Genomic DNA, 15,794 nt, shown 5'->3' with positions numbered 1-15,794 from the left:
ACCATGAATGTCTTTAAAAGAAATTCTAATGCCAGTGCATCCAATGTGGTGGATCGACCAGCTGACTGCAACGCTGACATTGTTATCCATAGAGCCGTACTACTAGCATAGATGCAAATATCACAATGTTGAGCGCTCATCATTTAGATAACTGCACTGAGATACTGTAAGGGACAGAAGTGCTGGCACTGGAGCAAACTGTCTTTTGTAGTGACAGGCCCTCACAAAGACCTCCCATCGTGAGTCAACAAACATGCTGTCTCATAAAGATGACAAGTCCCCCATCAAATACATCCACACACAAAAGGATCTTTGGGATGCTTACAATGTTGTCCTTTCATTGAACAGTCAAGGGTGCTTCAAAAGTCCATCCAGCAGACACCCCCACTGGACCCCAACTTGTTGCCACGACGACAAAAATACAAATATAGCAATGCCCAACAAGAGGGCCATCATAAGGCCATTGACTGGAATCAAAATCCAACAAAAATGTGCTCAGTTATGAGTGATTACAATGAATACGACACAGGATAGAGGAGACACAGCAGTTATGGGGAACATGCTGCATGAGGAGGAAAATGCAATGAAAGAAGGGATGCAGAAGAGAAAGAAAAAATGGCAAGAAAACAGTTCGCTTGCAGTCTTGCCATTTAATTTCAAGCTCTGTTAACTACATGCCAATGCAAGACTCAACATGGACTTCTAAAAATCACAAAAGGTTTGCTGCTTGGTCCACCAAGTTTATTTCCCACAGTATTATTAGTTTTCATATGCCCATGGTCAATATGCCAGTGATCAGGCAGACTGTGTGTTTGCCTGACAACTTCATTACTCTCAATGTTCAATCAAGCTCTCCAAACGTCTTGTGGAATAGCAGCTACTGGAGTGTTTGGTAAAGGTCCGATGCAACAAGCCTGTACACAAGAGGACCAACAAAACGGCATATAGTGCAAAACTGTTATACAATGCAGAAAGAAATACAGTTCACAAAAATTGTGTGTGTGTGGTTCAAATTCCAGAATCCCTTGTGCGTCTTTACAGATGTACTCTATTCAAAACACTCTCCATCATGGTTCATATTTGATTTTGTATACACACATTTTCCAACATTTTATGGAGCATCACTTTCCATGGGCGGAGTACCTTTGATTTGTGGCTTTTCTAACCTAGGCAGAGTATCATCGCTTAGCTCTCCTCCGTCAAGACTTGCTGCAGCCGAACACCAAGTTGTGCCAGAGACACAATACTCTCCTCAGGGCTTGGGCTTAAGCTCACTGTTGGCAGGGATTTGGTTTTGAACACTTTAACCTGCCAGCAAATCTGGGTGGGCAGCTGGTAGTAACCTGAGCTTCATCTGATCAACGCCAAGTTCTAACTTGGTGCTGTCCCTGGGGCGCTATTTCTAACCTTACAGCCTAGTGCTCGACCTTACCACGACTGTCTACGTTTTAAAATGCCAAAGACCCCATACTTTATGAAAACTTGACACTAGAATGCATTTCTTTTTGAATTACGGGGGGGGTGTTGCAGCATTTCTTAGCAGCATTCACTTTGTTTCTCTTGAATTGGCTCAGAAGCACAGCCTTTCCATTAAGATGGACAGGTTATTCTCACTGTCAATAAATAATCAATCAATTAATAATGAAACCCTGTCTTCCCATGCTAGGTTTTCTTTCTGTACCAAGAATTGAAAGAAGAGAGGAAGGGTGAGCCATTAACCATCCATGATTTAGTCATTACCCATTAAAGACTCCCTCACATAGCTCTTTTTAGGTGTAGAAAACTGAAAAACTGATTGTATTAAATACTTGAGCACTCATGTCTCTGTATCTCACATTTTTAATTGTGACAAGTTGTACTATTTAATATAACATACCTACCTGCCAAGATTTCAAAGCACTAAAAAGTCCATCAATCAAAATTGCAAACACATATGATAAAGGCTGGGAAAGACCTGGCAACTTAAAAGTGCATTTTGGGGAAAACACCCTCATCTTCTTCTTGGTGAGTTAAATAAGAAGACTGACAGCATCCACCTATCTATCTGTTAAATATGAATCTATAGCCAGCTGCTGGTTAGCTTAACTTAGTTTAAACACTGGGTACAGTAGCCCTAGCTCTTCCAACATGTAATAATATCTGGAATGAACTCTCAACTTAAATTTCATTTGTTTAATCCATAAAAAAATAATATGTTCTGGACTGTTTTTTCATAGGACTTAAGAAATAGTTCAGCATAGCTTGGTTTTGGTACGAATTAACTAAACAAGAGAATATGTGTGCTAATTTGTAGAGGTGCTAGTAGATGGTCTGAGGCCAGCTGTTTTTCCGTTTCCAGGATGAAGAACAGATACAAGATCTGTACTGATCTTTTCATCTAACTCTGCAGGAAAGCAAATAAGCCCATTCCCCAAATGTTGAACTATTCTTTTGAAAATCTGAGGCACATGCAAAACATTAATTTATTTGTGTTTCAACTGATGCACATTGGTCAAATAAAGAACCCAATGGGCTGTTTGTACTGTATAGGATCAGTGTTGGCTGGCTACAGTCTACAGTATGAGGTAGTGTTCTCAGAAAGGGTGGAGATATTCAAGGGCGCAATGCAGTCATAGACAGCGGGCACTTTCTCTCTGGTTGCCTTTGGTATACAACTTTAAATCCAAGCACAACACCAAGCTGGTACAAGAGTCAGAGTGTAGCTTTGTCCAGTCTTGGAGCACCAGTGTTTACAGACACGACTGACTAATACCGTCGGCGTCGATCTTATGTCACTATGACGAAAGGCTGACACTTTGTTTATAACTCTCTGGCCAGATTAATTTGACCTTGTTTACAATGTGCTTAGAGCTCCCTAAGGAAAAATTTAAAATCCTCTCGTGAAATATCAATATTTGCATAACACAGCATGCTTAACGTGGGGATTTTATGGAAGGATTTACGAGTCAGAATAAGGATCCATATTCCTCTGGTTCCTGTTTGACAGTATTCTCTTGTATTGATGAAAAATATTTGTAGCGTGTAGAGCAAAGTGCTAAACAAGCACTTATCTTTTTTTTTACTTGGGGTATTAATCATATGTGCTTTGGATTAAACCACAGATCATATACCTGCCAACCAACCGTCATCAGCTGCAAGGTGTTGTAAACTGTTGGGAGATCGATTTGGCATGAGTGTGCAGTTCAGACACAGAAACAGTTTTCAATTATTAGTGTACAAGTAACTAACACACAGCACTCTGGCTGCTGTGGACAGTGCAGCAGTTAAGTGCACTGAATTATATAAATTAAACAATGTCAGTGACATAGGAGTGCAACAATGAGCAATCAAAAATCACGCTGTAAGGACGCACAGACCCAGTCAGTCTTGTTTTGTTTTGTTTTATTAATTTATTTCTCTGATAATGATTTCACTTGATGGGCCATAAGTTGCATGTTCATACATTATGAAGTGATGAGGTGAAGCTTGTCCACAGGTTCACTGTGTTGTGTAGTTTCATACTACAGTGCAAAAATTAATGTGCAGCTTTAAAAACCATCATGTACATTTTGTTTTGTACCTTACCTTTGGCATAACTGTCACAACAATCATCAACATAATCAGATAACTTGGAGGACCCACTGATCATGTGAAATATTACAAAATATCAGCCGTAATTTACACGCAACCCACTCTCACATTACAGTTGTATCAAAAGAGGGTTTGCTAAAAAAGGAAAAACACACAGCTACTGTTATGGCTCTCATGTTCACAGCTGTCCACGCCTAGTTGGCAGGCATCGCTATGCCCCCCCCCCCCCCCCCCCCACTGAAAACTTAATAACAGCCTCTCCAGGCGTGTGTCTGAGATTTAAAAGGTTAGAACTACAAAAGTTCTGATTAATTAACTAAAAAGGAAGACATCATGCGTATAAACCTCGAGTAACTAGTGTTGAAACCCAGTCTGCCACCATCAAGTTCAACTTTTCACACCTGCCACAATGACTTAATTGCGAGTGAATCAATGAATAAAATCATATTCTGAGTAATTGTACTGTTCCAACAAGGCAGGTAACCTTCTTGCCAAGAATAAATCAATGACTACCTCATTAAACATAACCCATCTGCCTCCTTTGAAGGCATCTGAAAACAGCAGATGGATACTCGCTATGCCTTTCCATGAAATTACTTCTTTAACACTTTTGAGGTTATTCCTTATCCTTGCAGCTAAAAGGCTGCTTTTCAATAATATGCGTGAAATTGAATGCAAGGAATTCAACTATCCATGTCACAAGCTTGGTCTGTTGTTTTTTTTACCCAGACAGATTAAAATACCTCTATTACTAAGGGGGGGGGGGGGTACAGGGGATCCAGTGGCAAACTGATCTCAGTTCAGTCCAAATGATTTCAGCATTGAGCCCCATTGTTGTGAACTTTGGAGGGAGCCAAAGTGGCAACAGGTGCATGGCACTTTTTACTGCGGATGCCCACTGAACTATGAGTAGTAGAGGAAAGCTTAAAGCAAAATACAACAAAGGTATATAAGAGACAAATTTCAAGGAGGTGTGAGATGATGCCTAAGATAAGTTGCTCAGCATGTGTTCATCTCATCAATCATCCCCATACATTTGGGATTTGAATGAAAAGGGGGAATCAGCTGTTAGCTTGAGTGTTGATCCTCAAATTCCAATGGCAGGTGTTGCTGAATGACCCAGTTCGCTTGATTGTATCCAGGGTTTAAAGGGTCTTTATTACCACATGGCTTACAAGCATGTGTCCCCGCACGGAAATGAGCATGTTGTACACATGTACAGCTGTTGCAAATGGGGATGGCTACAGAAATGCCAATGCTTAACTTATGGTACCAAGGCAGACACTTTCTGCACAACAGGTTTGCTCATTGATCTCTCCCATTATCACCAATATTCCCTCCTGGCATCTATTGCAGAGGATGGATTTGCACAAACTGAGCCTCTGGGGATCGTACTTATAATCAACATAGCTATTATACAAACCTAGATGCTGCCTTTCCAGTTAGCGTAGTGCTAGTAATAAGAACCTGATCAGTACATCCCAGCATTGCAGTTGTGTTCTCAGTGCAAAGCTGCACACCATCAGCAAGCCCATTTACATGTTCTTAAAAATGCTAGTATTACACTTCACTACATCATACACACAAAGCAGCTGTCTCACTGCAAAATTAACCATGGATCATATACCCGAGAAGTTGAAGGCTTTGGGGTTTCAGTATGTGGGTTCAACAAACAAAAGAAGTATTGATTACACCATGCTGGGTTGTTTCTCCCTGAAGGTTGCTAATAGTTCCCACATTGTAAACATTTCGCCACAAGACTTCTTTCGAGGGGATGTTTCCCAGAAGAAAGGGCAACCATTGGCACCCATCAATCCCATGGTACAGGAGTGTGTTTTGGCCTGACGATGCTTGTAACTTAAGAGCAAGAGAAAGAGGATGGAGGGAAGAGAAGCCATGTCCCTGCAGCTACAAGGTCCAGCACGTGAACTGGTTCCACAAGATTTACAAAATGTGATGTAGGCCAAGGTTTGTACTGCATACACAAAAGAAAATATGCTCAAAGAAGGCAAACGTTCTATTTTGGTTTTGGTCAAAAAAACTAAATAACAATTCATCTTCTACATAACCAATGACACTCATGTCTCTTGGCATTTCTTGACGGAGACAGAAAACACTGGCATCTTGTACCAGTTTGCTTATTTAAGACCATTTGGAGAAGCTATATATTGTGTGCACCAGCCAGAACAATTCAAAATGTACATAGCAAGAGTCAGTTTATTCAACACAGTTTTAAAGGGTACAAATTTGGCAGTAGTGTTTACTGAAATTACCTGGTGTGCAGAGGGTGACCAGGGTTGTTTTGGGGATTTAAAGCCAGCTGGAGACTAATGTCCTACCTCTCTTTGCCATCTCACCAACACTCCAAGAAATGTAAAAAAAAAAAAAAGAAAGGTTGGATTGTTGGGCATGCGTTTCATTCCTCAAACCTTTTTGGAGCACTATCGAGTTTAGATTCATTCCAGTAACTCTGTTCCTTCTATGCAAGAGTCTCTTTAAAGAAGTACAAGAATTGTTATAATCCTAGTCATATTTATGCCTGACTGAAGGTATCCAAACTTTGCTGATTGAAGACATAGAACAATGTAGATCCAACTTCTATACAGTGTAATAAAGATACTACAAATAGTATTGTTAAGTTTTCTTTCAGTACCATCTCTCTGGGACTTAAGCATCACAACAGATGGGCAGAAATCTCAAGTTTCCTCCCCGTTACTATTTTAGTCTCAAGTGTTGTTCTGCTGCCTGCTTCACAATTCTGATGAGAGCTCTCTAAGGTCAAAGGCCTTGTCCACTCTGAGGGCACTAGACCATATATAAGTGAGTAACTATTTCCCAACTTCCCCTTCTGTTTGTCAGGGCTGACGTGCAAGTGTGGTATCTGTGGCATCTCCAAAAAGCCTTGAGGACTTGGAAAGGTGGCGATTGACAGATGAGCTCGGGGAGCCATCAAACATGGCTTAGACGTCTGTCTCTGAGCCTTGCCTGTGCCAGACAGCAGAGTCTGCCTGTCTGCCCTCTCGCCCACCCACCCACTTGCGTATCCAGGCTTTGGCAAATCTTGTCAGCACTGAGTGGCTGATGTGATGGCACAGTACTGTAAACAAATGTGTAGTGACCCCAGGACAGTGCAACCTGAAGCTAAGCCATCAATGTAATTCATTCATGTTTAGGTTGAAAATTTCAATTCACATTAACTGACTATAACTATAAACTTTACAGATTAAAATACATGATCAGTATTTTCAGCACATTTACTAAAAATAACCACGAAAAAGAAATGCAAACATAAGTGTCGTATTTTAAACACTGAGAAACAGCACTTAATCAGCGATATTGGCTTTCAGATTAATTCAAAGAAACACACAAAAAAAGTTAATCAGCATGATGATGAGCAGTACTATGAACTATTTTAGTTCATTTTTCAGTACTGGTTGAGTTTCCAACAAAGTAAACATTTTCATATTAAAATGGTCATAGAGTAGTAGTACAATAATGAACAAAACTCACAAGCCTCTTGAAAAAAACCCAATTTCAATCACTCCCTGCTCATTCAGTGTGGTGAAAGAAAGACACTCAGACAGTATTCTGTGGTCAGTGTAGTAGAACCTCCAAGGATATGGAGATTACAGTCTTGGTCTTGAGGCAGCAAAAGAAAAAAAAAATTATAAATCACCATGACATAAAATCATTTTAGAAAACATAACCTGAACCTGCAAGATTAGGACAGAAACCAGGTTAGCCAGTCCAAAAGCTGAGGTGGCAGAGAAGTCCTAACTGAGACTGTCAGGCTTTGCTGAAGCCACTTTGATATGGACCACTGCACAGCTGCAAGGCGAGCAGACTGTTAAAACTGAGAGTGAGCACAAGGATGATTGAGTATAAAAGATAGACTTGAATATCTACACAGGACGGCCTGAGGATTAAATTCTCCAAAGCGTTTTACATACTAGTTTCACAGGACAACGAATAAGTACTATAAAATCCTGAGACTGTTGTGTTTTAATGTATCTGAGGAGAGGGGCGCAGTGAGGATGTTTTAACACAGACAGGTGATGACTTATTACTGGATTTTACAGTATGTGTTCGGTTTGACTGATGATACAATAGCCAGCAAAGAAGAACAAATGGAGGAACCACACCACGCTGCAACATGGGTAATATCATGCACAATATGGTAGCCATATCTTATTGACACCCCTCGAGGGTAAATAGACACAGAACAGAAGGAACATACAAGCCAGCCCTTCTGCTCCCCCCTCTCTCTGTCATCTGTTTTCTGTTTCTGTGGTGCTGTCTTGGCTCAACAGCAGCAGCCAGGATGGGCCTTGCGGCACAGCTCCAGCACTCTCACCTTCTCTAATCCCCTCCAGCACAGCCACCCTGGAGGTGCTGCAGACATGCACCTGTCTGTGGGGATTCATTCAGTCTCATCCACATGCTAGATCCCGACACCGTGATTCAGGCTGTTCACAAAGCATAATGCGTGGACCCAGTTTGTACAATTTAAACATGAATTTTATGTGGGATTATTTCTGTAATGGTTCACTAAACAATTGCATTGTTGATTCAGTTGTTTTACAGATAATCGGTAAACTCTGCAACAACATTTGGAATTTTTTTTTTTTCGATACACAACAAGTTCTAGCAATGTTTTTGTGAGTGAGTAGCAGGTAGCATGCAAAGAAAAATCCTTTTTGGACCTTCAGCATGAAACTTATGAATATTACCAGGAAACACCACAGGGCGCCTTAAAACATTTAACAGGTTATCATAATTGTGACTTCCTTTTCTGTCAGTGAACAAATGAATGCGTCACTCTGTTTAACTCAACATGAACATTTTTAGTCCTCAAGACCAATTTTAAAGAGTTGAATGTTCTCAGGCTTTGATAATTATAGTATCCAATATGTGTCTGGGAATTTATGAGATTTTACTTATGGAATAAAAAGATATGTTTGCGAGCTCACACAAAGATCATATGAAGCTAATCAGTTAACATAACACTTACAACATACATACATACTTGTGTAATTCATGTACAAGCTAGTGAAGCTCCACGAAAAGATGCTGAATTTTTTTTTTTTCCAACAGCTTGCCAATATAAAATAAAAATCTGTGAACCGCAGCTGGAGGTCGCGTAACCATCAGTCATTCCTTAAGGGCAGCTTCTGGCTCGCTTTTATTTCTAAGTGTCATTTCTTTTCCTGAACAGAGCCTCTGTTGTTTTCAGTGACATTCGTGGTGTGCCGCATTCACTTAATGAAGCATGCTGACTTCCTTGCTCCCCAGCGTGCCTGCACAGCCTCTCGGAAGACTGGAGTGTTAGGAGGAAGGAAGGAGGCTATAAAAGGACACTAAAAAAGACTGCAACACAGGAGAGTCGAGCAAGTCGTTCTCTGCTTCGCTTGTTTACCACAAGCTAATGTGGAACCTTAAAGCTCAAGTGCGGCTGATTTGCTTCGAATTTTTAGACTGGACTTCGCAGTGTCTCACCAAAGCTTGTCAGCCTTCGACTCATGTGGTTTGCTCACAGTTGTGTAATAAAGTAAAGGCTTTCGAGAGCCTGTTTACTTTAGAAATCTATGTGCTGCAACATTCCCCAACACACTGTAATATTTTATCCCTTATGTGTAATCCTTTCTTATTGGTGTTTCTTTGCTAGAGGCATATTAAATCTATACTTCCTTTGGCAAATTTACAGAAGCCCCCCTCTCTCCAACTGAGGTTGTGTAAACCTGAAAAAAAATTACTGAGATGGTGTGCGATAGAGTCAAGACACTGTCTTGTCTTGGAGCCCTTTGAGAGGATGGTTTCCGTGTGCAGACAGGAGCACAAGCAGCGGGGCCACATTAGAGAGGCTGTGATGGAAACCCCTCTGTACACACTGCAAATCAAAGCAGAGTCAAAGTGTTTTTCCACACACTTTCAAACAGACAGGGACCCAGACACCAGGGCAGTCTGGTCTCCTGTGAAATCAAGGCAAACGGATCAAGGAAACAGGCTGACATCGGCTGAAGAGGAGTTATTTTTATAGGGAAGACTACACTGGTACGTTACAGTTGATGTGGTTGGGGTGGTGAAAGTGTTTACAGTTCCCTTTAACTTCAACAAACAAGGTCCAACCAAAGAGCAGCATCAACTAAAAGGGTGATTTTGATTTATTTGACAACATCATTCTAGTGTCAGGCTGTAAATAATCCAGCAGTTCAGACAGATAATCCGAGCTATGTCATCTGTAAGGTAAACCCATGAATGCACCTGAACTATCTGTATTAATCAGTCATTGTGAAGGAAAACTGTGCTTGTACTACATCAGTGCCAAGCTTAGCTTTACAAGTGGTTTAGCTTAGGTTTTTAACAAACAGTTTGGAGAATAATGCCACAATTCACCTTTGTGTTTTCATCCAAGGAAGTTGGCAAACTGACAGATTGTTAAAACCTCTCTCAAGGTCTTCTGTGCAATGTCACCATATCTTCAAATATTAACAAATAACTTGAAATATCAGCCAATATCACCTTAATTTGTATACAGACTCCCTCATGACTGCAGTTTAATGTGGACTGTTGCAGCACCAAATTTATGTCATATAATCATTGTAAACACATAGTGAAACATACATATACAACAAAGAAAGTGCATCACAGTGTGTGCATATGCATGCATCCTTCTGTCCACTCACAAGTGAGAGCAAGCATAAGAATGCTGCATGAATGAGTGAGTAACTGCAGGTATTAAAGTCCCCTCCTACCTTTAAAATTCCTTCTTCATTTGAACTGCATTTACTGCATACCAGCTCCTAGAAGTAAAATATCTTGGCCTGGAGATGCTAAATGCTCCACTAAGTGACAGGACACTTCTGTCTGATGAAGAGACACTGATAAGAGCTGTGAGACTGAACCAAAAGAATAAAGCTGCCGGCTGTAATATAAAAACAATGTGCTGAAAGGCAGTAAAAAGAGGAGAGTGGAGGTGACCTGCAGTGGGGTTAAGTATTTATCCAGTCATTTGACCCATTGTTAATATATAAATATTGAATAATGCAACATTAAAAGTTGAGTTCTCTACTGTTTTCATGAGACAAGGTGGTACGGCTATTTAATTTACAGTGTGAGCACAACACAAAATTTATGTCCTGAAGTCATAGCCAATAGTTTATGTTAATTCCATAAAACAAGACAAGTGTGTAACACCAGGGCAACTGTTGCATACAGCATCCTTGACATCTCCTGGACTAATGGACAAGCTTGCTTCTGTACAGCCTGGTTTCTGATACAAAAACAGGGCCCGCTTTGATACCGAGTGCAAATATTGACTTCTCCAGGACGGTTTCACTGCGGCCGGAGCTTGAAGGGATGCAGACCTCCCCTGCTCCCAGTCCTGCTCCCCACACCTGCTGTGGTCAGCAGCCTTATTTACACCAGCACCAGTTGGAAATGTCAGTATGAGACGCAGGCAAGTCGGAGATGCACAAGAGCTCATGGGCACACACATGCACAGCATATACATATATCCACCAACACACACTCTTCTCTGTTTCATCTCCAGCCCAGGGTTTTCAGGAGTCTGACAGGGGCTGCTTTCTTGGTAAGAACTCAGAGCCATGCCAACAGTCTGTCTAACCTGAGTCAAATTTCTACGCGCACACACACCTACAGTATACACACAACAACCATCAAGCTACAAGACTTAACTGACACATTTGATATTTTAAGACATCAGTATTGAGCACAACCTGACCTGCTTCATCTTGGTGGCAGTTTAGAGTTTCAGAGGCTTCTAATGGATGTGGCGAGTGCAGGTATTTAAATTTAAAAAAAAAAAAAATGCGAACGAGACTCCACCGTGTCATGGGAGAGTCAACACCAATCATTAAAAGTCACACTGGTGTACGGCCGTGCTCACTGGAGAGAAAACACACTAACACGGGGAAAATAACTCAGGATGAAACCTTTTTGGGGCTTAGACATTTTGTCAGAGCAGATAGAACAGTGTACCATTTACCACCATCAAAGCATGCAGTACAGAGAAGGCCCAGTGAACTCTCAGAGGGCCTGCTATTTTCATGAACCATTTAATGTGGCCTCCAAAGACATTTATATAATTTATCATTCTGAAGCATCATAAAAAACCCTTTTTGCAGCATGTGCTAAAAACCCTGTTTGTTTCCTGTTTTTCCCTCCAACTTTGAAGCAAAAAAAAAAAAAAAAAAAAAAAATCCACAGAAATCTTTTTTTTTTTTTTCTGAGGCCTGTTTGAGTAGGGATTCAGTGACCTGAGCCTTCTCTTGGGGGATCCATATCAGCAGCGCACACACAGTCTGCTCCGCTTGCAACAAAGTGGGTTTTTCTTTTTTCTTTTGGTTGGGGGGTGTTTATTGCCCACTAGTCTGTTTGTATTTGCCATTTCTGCTTACTTTGGTTACTTTTTGTCTTGTCCTGTCAATAAATCCAGTCAATAGCTGTCGACTCCAAACAGCTTCCGTCCCCATGCTCCTCTCATTGTAACTGTAGAGGGGCTTTGAACAGGATGAAGAGGCGAATGGACAGAGAAGAGGAGAGGCCACGCTGGTAGAGGAAGGGATAAATGTCTATGTGAGTCACAGAATGGTTTTAAAGAGAAAATCAAACAAACATGTATTTTATGCAGCGGCTGACAGTCGCAAAGGGGAGCAAAAGGATTTTTTTGAACCGATATCTCCCGTCAATTAGAGAATACTTTGTAGTGGCTCGTTCCTGGCCATCATTGCAAGCGCAGGGAGATCTCATTTGAAGAGTGCAGAAAGGGGAAAAAAAAATCTTGGCAGCCTGAGTGCAGACAGCAGCACAAAGAGGCGATTTGAGTGAACAATTATTAGGCCGCACCAGACTTGACTGGTTTGTGTGCACATGGGAAATTCTTTAGCACATGGCAATTAAAACACGGGGTGGTGGGTTTGGGAAGGGCCTTGAGCATGACCCAATTTTGACATCAAGAGGTGGCAAGCAAGTTTTGGTGACTTTGCTTGGCCTGTTTAACAAGCAATTTGCCTCATTTACAGACTTGTTACCCTTCTGTTTTGGCCACAGCAATATGGATGCAATACAACATGTTTTCTGCACAGAGATGTATATTACTCTTTTTTTTCCCCCCTGACTTTATCTCTATTGATATTTTTAGGCAAAATTATCAGGCTGACATAGGAAACACAATAATAGTACAGAAAAATATGATTACAACTTATAAGCACATACATATACTGCATATTGTCCATTTTTAATTTGTTCATATCATAGTCCTAAAGGTTTAGTTAAGCATTTTGGTGTCACATCTATTTGCCATCTTGCTAACAATTCAGAATATCATCCAGCAGTCCTTGACCTGATGTTTTGCCTGCAGCTCTTTCTGTCTGATGGTTTCCTTACAAGCAGCCAACAGTATTTTAAAAAGTCTTTGACTATGCCCACCAAATAATGTGCAATCAAGTTCTATTCCAAATATTTTCATTATCTCTTTAGAAATATTCTTGCCAATATACTAAGGTTAAAAGGAGAAACCCAGAAAATATTTAAGTGATCAGCTAATTTTACCACACTGCCTCCAGCATTAGTTTTCCCCCTAAAAGCTCCTTTGTACAAATGTACACTTTGGAATCATAAGCCTAATTCCCACAGAAATATAAATTAAAATAAAAGAATTACAGAAGTTCTTTCCTCTATCTGGTCCGACTGAAATTTGTTTTACAATGAACACAAATTATACATCTCAAATTGCCTGCTCTGACACCAGATCTGACGAGGCATTAGCAGTGTTGGTGCGAATGAGGGAAGTCGTTTATCCACTTCCTCTCGTGTTGACTTTGGCGAGCACACGCTAATCTGAGAGCAGCCCAGAGGGGACCAGTCTACCTGGAGTTGAGTGTCAGCAAAGTACAAAGAGAAAGATGAAGTACAAATCCATTTTACTTCTCTTATAATCCCTCAAATGTTGAGGTGTGCTATTCTTACAAGGCAGTATTTAACCACAAATAAAAACTGTTAAATATTGATTGACAAATCTCCATCCACCTCACTGTGCAGGGACTGAATATACAGATTCCATGCAGCTGTTTTCAGAACTACTGTATTCAGTAAAGCCTGCTAGGACAAACATTATGTCCAATGCAGCAGGGCAGCTGTGCAACCTGAAACTGTGCAGCTCTGACCTCAGCCCTGATCGCTGTCTGAGGTGGGCATGTCTCAGAAGCTACAACTGCACACATCACTGAACTCAACACTTCATTGTATTCACAGAGTTTAAATGGTGGCAACAGTGAGTTTCATTCATCTTAGTTAGAAATGCATGATAACATCAATGCATCACCAGTGTAGGCACATAAAAACTTTTAAATTAAATGTCGCATCGTCCTGAAATGAACATGTCTGTCAATGAGACAAGACCAATGAGATTGTGCTTGAAATTGAAAATATTAAAATAAGGTAGTCAGTCATGTGAGGAGGAGACAAATCGCATTCCTTCATCACTACTAACTTCAACCACCACGTTCGCTGCCCAGTGAACGTATAGTGCTCGAAAAGAATTGTATCTTATGTCTGCTACTGCCACTGGGCCATTACCCTAACAGTCAACAAATTACAGTACTATGTGAGCTCTTCCAGACTTGATGTTCTTTGCAATTTGATGGGGGGAAACTGTATATATTGGTATCAACATCTTCAATTGGCAAAAATAATTAGAAAATACTGGTACATTCGATATCTGCAAAAATCTAATATCATGCATCCCTAATCTTAGGGTATTCACTCTATGATGAAAAAGAATTCCTTAATATCCACTCAAGTGTAATTTCATTCAACTCATTTTTCATTTTTCTAAACAGCAACTGAATCTAGGTCTAGCACGATGTAGATTTATGAGTATGACATTCACAAGCAAGAGTGCCTTACATCCTATGGGACTAAGTGTAACTGATTTAAACTAAAGGAACACTGAGTTATGTCTTGTTATTCCCTGTTCTCACTTCGTTGAAACTTACACCCTCATATTATTAGGAAGTGACATTTGCAGTAACACACATGCTTTGCCAGCTTCTGCCAGTTGACCTCCACCTCAAAAAGGGACTCCGAGTTCAGAGGTGGGATCGCCAACAGCGCGCGAGTAACTGCTTTAAGAATAACAAGTACACGATCGTGTCTACGTTACGCTGGAGACTTGACTGCAGACCCACATGTGTGCGAGAGTTTCCGTCTAATCTATTATATTAAATGAAAGGAAAAAGCATGTCGAAGCTGTCAGCAAATGCTGAAGCTGTAATCCAATATTCAATTTGGGTGTCAGTATGCTTACAAAATGTTCTGTATTCCTTTAATTGATATTACGCATGCATTTGGCCCTGTGAAAAAGATAAACTAATCTGGTCACCATCTAACTCTGGGCACCAAAAATACTGTGGCGAGTTCAAACTTCTGGCATGTCGTGTCATATTTCATCAGTTGAAATGTACATCATGTAAAGTCTCTTCTGCATAATTTTTTCCTATGGCTATTAACAAGGCTCTAACATTCAACAGTGGCAGCTGAGGCAGGGAGAATGCTGGGAAGGTAATTTGTTTTGAAGGTCAAGGGCACGGTGATGGAGCCCCACTCATTTTTTTGCTGTTTAGCAGTGAGAAAGAGATAATCCCCACCTGAAGTACCTCGCATCAGTCATGCTAACAACCAGAATATCTGCTGAGAAGGAAAGATCGCCCACCGACTGGGTGACTGACAGTAGCGGTAACCTTGACTACTCTAGATTAAGTCATAATCACCCAGCGGCATGGTGTCTTTGAGAAAATACCATAAGTCAATTTTCCCACAAACTCTCACTATGGTTTGCAAGCATTCAGTGGGTTTCACCATCTTAATCTGCCGCAGCTTCAAACCAAGAACATAAATATTGCCATTCATTTGCACTATACACAGACCCTGGGAACCAGTGAAAACACTTGGGGGCGTACTTATAAGACAATAAACATTTACAGTGCGCTAAAAACTAAAGCAGCACGGACGGCTCCAATTAAGCATGTGGTTTACTTAGACTTTGCTCTTTGCTCAATTTATCTTTGTCCATCAACTGTTGCCACAGGGAGCAGCGCAGTCCTTCAAGAGCGTAATCTGAACAGCATTAAATTAGTTTATGCGCATTAAAGAAACTTTCAAATAAATATATAGTAAATAAATAGTACTACCTCCAATAGACCATC

General features: G+C 40.7%; 1 protein-coding gene across 9 annotated transcripts in view; it reads right to left on the bottom strand.

The window, feature by feature from the left end:
• LOC124054535 (collagen alpha-1(XXV) chain) overlaps positions 1 to 15,794 on the bottom strand; it is a 137,114-nt gene that overhangs the window by 109,505 nt on the left and 11,815 nt on the right. The gene's annotated exons all lie outside the window — the stretch shown is intronic.

This window comes from Scatophagus argus, chromosome 23 (assembly GCF_020382885.2).
Source record: "Scatophagus argus isolate fScaArg1 chromosome 23, fScaArg1.pri, whole genome shotgun sequence".
NCBI lineage: Eukaryota > Metazoa > Chordata > Actinopteri > Scatophagidae > Scatophagus > Scatophagus argus.
Note: the sequence above shows the minus strand (reverse complement) of the source record. Positions and strands in the feature narration are given on the sequence as shown.